General features: G+C 35.6%; 1 pseudogene; it reads right to left on the bottom strand.

The window, feature by feature from the left end:
• Positions 1-266: 266 nt before the first annotated feature.
• Positions 267-1,286, bottom strand: LOC149159798 (tubulin alpha chain pseudogene; annotated as a pseudogene).
• Between the last annotated feature and the right edge of the window lie 3,104 nt (positions 1,287-4,390).

Raw genomic sequence — 4,390 nt, 5'->3', positions numbered from 1 at the left:
AGGAAGACAAACCTGAGATAACTGACAGAAACATATTTCAAAGTCATTTGCATTATAGCTAGCTCCAAATCCATGCCAGACCTGAAAATGATAATTGAGGATATTATCAAAGGAGAAACCAATTTTCATGAAAAAAGGTGAGGATAACTCTAACTCCAACCTCCCTGACAGTCCCTGACAACCATCTTCTCACCACTAGCTATACAGCTTCATGTACCGGAATCCTTCCCTCGTAGATGTATTATAGCGGATTCCAAAATTACTTCTTACTCTGAGAAATCCTTGGGCACGGCATCTCCAAGGTACATGAGACAGCAGGCCATGTACTTGTCGTGGCGAGGATCGCACTTGGCCATCATGGAGGACAGCTTGAATGCGCTGTTAGTAATTTCTGCCACAGAAAGCTGCTCATGGTAGGCCTTTTCTGCAGAGATCACGGGGGCGTAAGATGAAAGCATAAAGTGGATTCGAGGATACGAGACCAAGTTTGTTTGAAACTCTGTTACATCGACATTCAAGGCACCATCAAAACGAAGGGACGCGGTCAATGAAGACAAGTCAGTTCAGAATCCAGATTTGTGTACGTGGGATGTTCAATGTCCAAAGAATGGCGAAAAATATCGTAAATCGCTTCATTGTAGAGGAGAACGGCCACAAGAGAGTGCGTACAGAGAACGTTGTTGTATGGCTCAACGACCGAAGTTGAGAGCTGTGGTGATGGATACACAGTGAATCCAAGCTTGGACTTTTTTGTCGTAGTCAAGAGAAGTAAGACCAGAACAACTGCGTTGAGGACGAGGAATCCTTGAATACCCGTGCAATTGTAGGCCAGTTTCCGAATACGGTCCAGGCAAAGGTCCACAATTTCCTTTCCAATGGTCCACAATTTCCTTTCCAATGGTGTAATGACCACGGGCAAAGTTGTTGGCCGCAATCTTCCTTGCCGCTGATAAGTTGTTTAGTATGGAAAAGCTGACGGTAAGTACCAGTCTGTACCTCGTCAATGACAGTGGGTTCCAGATCTACAATACAGCCCGGGGTACATGCTTTTAGGCTCCAGTTTCACTAAAGAAAGCGCTGAAGGTATCGTCTCTGGTTCTCTCAGGCTTATGAGATATGAAATTTTGGCATTTGGAGTTCTTGTATTTAGAATTGATTTAGAAATAATTCGATCAGTATTCTACATTTCATTCGATCAATGTTCTATATTTCTACGATAAAAAAAAATTAAAACAAACAAACAAAACACATTCCATAACCTTATCTACAATGCCACGTGTTAACATTTTTATATGAAAAATGACAAAAATAAACAAAAATTATTAGTCAAATTTATCCAGCCAAACTCATAGTAAAACACCTCAGGTGTAAATATAACATTAAATAATTCTCAATTTTTAAAATTAAAAGTTCAAAAAGTAAAAGGGAAAAAAAATACAAAATAACCCTAAGTTATAGCCTTTCTACTGAAGACAGGCATCACCCTCTCTTTGTTGTAATGATATTTGGTAGAGTGGAGGGGCGATGACACCCGATCCACCTCTCTTTGTTGTAATGATATTTGGTAGAGTGGAGGGGCGATGACACCCGATCCACCTCTCTTTGTTGTAATGATATTTGGTAGAGTGGAGGGGCGATGACATCCGATCCACCGCATAAAAAAATAGAAAATGTCCGGTATAATTTCATTACTAATGTTTTAGATTTTAAAAATATTTTATCTAAATTATTGTTTAATTTTTAAAACCTATAAATTAAAAAATCAAAACTGTGTAAAAAACACTCATTATTAACATAGTTATATATATAATTTTTAAAATGTTGTATTATTTAGTTGTTTATATTTTGATATATATAATTTTAAATATATTTTTTCTAATGAGTGGAATTGATAAGTGAGATAGTTAAATTGTACTTGTGTGACCATTTTTAGGATACAAGTTAATTGGGGAATCTAATTAGTTACCATATAATATTTTACATAACATATTTTGTTTAGTGAATTACACTTTCATGGGCTATATTTTTTAAATGTTTTTTAAAGTGTTGCGTTTTTAAAATTATCAAAATTATAATTAATATGTTTTTAATCTTTTATAATTATTTATTTTTAAGTAAAGAGTGGATAAAGATAACTCGAGATTTCTCAAGTAACACTCTTCCCTCTATGGCTAGGGTTACCCTAGTCTTTGTCTCCCCCTCTCCCATTTGCGGGTTTTCACCGACAATAGTTTGTTTTTTGTCAAATTTGGTTGTGCATCTTCCAATGCCTTGGGTTCTCCCCCGATCTATCATGGGTCTTGCTCCTTGTTTTTAAGTTGTTGGTCTAGTCCTAATGACTTAAATATTCACGATGTCACTGCCTCCTATTTGCCCTACTGGCGCGACCCTTTGCTCGTGGATGCACAGTGAGTGTCCCAAACAAATTCATGAAGAAAACATAACCAATTCCTTCTTTTGGCCTATGGTTTTCCTCCCCAACAAAACAAAATGTGACACCTTTGAAGGAAAAAGGGTTATTAGGAAAGTTTATGGGTTTTTGGCCAAGTTATGAAGCCATTGAAGATTGGGTTTTTGACAACTAGGAAAATCATGAACCTAGGAGATTTTTTAATTGTGGAAATAGGTATTACACATTTTGTTTTCAGAACCAATAAGATAGAGACCAAATCTATAAGTTTAGTCCTTATTTTATGGATACTAGAGGCATGTTTCTCACTCATTGGTCTTTGGAATTTAATCCCATGATGGAATTTTTTTTTTTTGTAATCTTGACAGGACTACATCTTCATCATGTCCAATATATCACCCCGATCGGGGCGTGAATTGAATTGATGACTCCACATCAAGGAGTGCCTTAATAGAGCACCCGATAATTGTCTGTCCAAGACCCTATGGACTCCATGATGGAAGTTTTATTAGCACCTATGTGTGTTATATTTTCATTTCCCTCTCTTCTTTACTAGGGTGAAGGAATTTTTAATGCTATAGGAGATAAACCGGGCTGCTTGATTACCAATGACATGAAAAATAGAGGCAATCTTTCATGTGCCAAAATTTGTGTTGAAATGGATTTCTCAAAAGAACTCCCCGAGGCAATTCAACTAAATCTGGATGGTTGGTCTCACCTCTAGGCTCTATATTATGAACATATTTCTTACAAATGTAATTTTTGTAATGCATACAGACACTTTGCGAAAAGTTTTCCAAATGCTTTAGTTTCTCAAACATCTCCAAATACATCTCCTTGAGAAGATCAAGGCGAAAATAAGAAAGGATTCATTCCAATTAAAAGGAAACACAAGGAACATGGAAATAAAAAGAAACGGATGTATAAGGCTGAATCTTAACATCAACCCCTTTCTAAAAATGGTTTTGAAGTCCTAAATGTTCCTAAGAAAGAAGGTGAAAATCATGAGGCCTAAGCGGATCAACCAGTTTCCATGAAGACTGATGTTCCAAAGGTCCCTCCTAATTAGAAAGATGAAGAAGGATTAGATCAAGACTCTCGAAAGAAAACTTATACAATGGAAGATTTTTCTCCAAAGGATCCTTTTGCATTGAATGATAAAGAATCTATGGATGAGAAGAAGTTATCCTCTTCTCCTTCCTATTCAGATGTGCTTAAAAAGTAGTGTTCTTCGCCATCAGCGACAAGAAGTAGGAAAAGTCATAATAGAAAGAACTCCAGCCTTGAGATGTATCTTTCCTCCCACGGACCAACAATGGGTCATCTTCTAGAATTTTATATTAATGTCCTATTTTTTCATTTTCTTATGCAAGTAATTTGTTACAATTTACTCACGCTCCCTTGAAGTAGTAAGAATAAATATTTGAACAATCAGTTTTGGATCTTTACCCCCTATTGTTATTCGGAGGAGGCTAGTATTTAGACTTTTTATAATTTTGTGAGGACAAACCAATGTAACTCCTAACACTAGTACATAGTGAGAGATTAGTGACTACATGAGTAGAAAAGCTAGTCACCATAATTGTTTCAAGTGAATTATTACAAACTTTGAGCAATTTTAAGTGAACAAACTAAAAATGACTAACTTAAATGACTAATTTAGTTTAGGGATAAAATATACGATTATATAATAAGTGACCCAACTAAAAGACACTAACTTAAATGACTAATTTAGCCTAGGACTAAACTATATGACTAGATAATAAGTGACAAAATAAAAAATGATTAACGTAAATGACTACTATAGTCCAAGAATAGAAATATGACCAACTAACAAGTATATGAATTAGTCATTTATGACAGTCATTTTTAATTGTGTCACTACGGAAATAGAAAATTGCAATTTTGATATTGAAGTGTTACAATTCACTAAATTTTAACACTGCAGATGGACTGAGAGACCTCATTCTCTAAGTCCAT

Source organism: Pinus tabuliformis, chromosome 5_2 (genome assembly GCF_031772625.1).
Source record: "Pinus tabuliformis cultivar Carrire ecotype Pingquan chromosome 5_2, CPIR1, whole genome shotgun sequence".
NCBI classification, from domain to species: Eukaryota; Viridiplantae; Streptophyta; class Pinopsida; order Pinales; family Pinaceae; genus Pinus; species Pinus tabuliformis.
The sequence above is the reverse complement of the archived record's forward strand: the minus strand, read 5'-3'. Positions and strand labels throughout refer to the sequence as shown.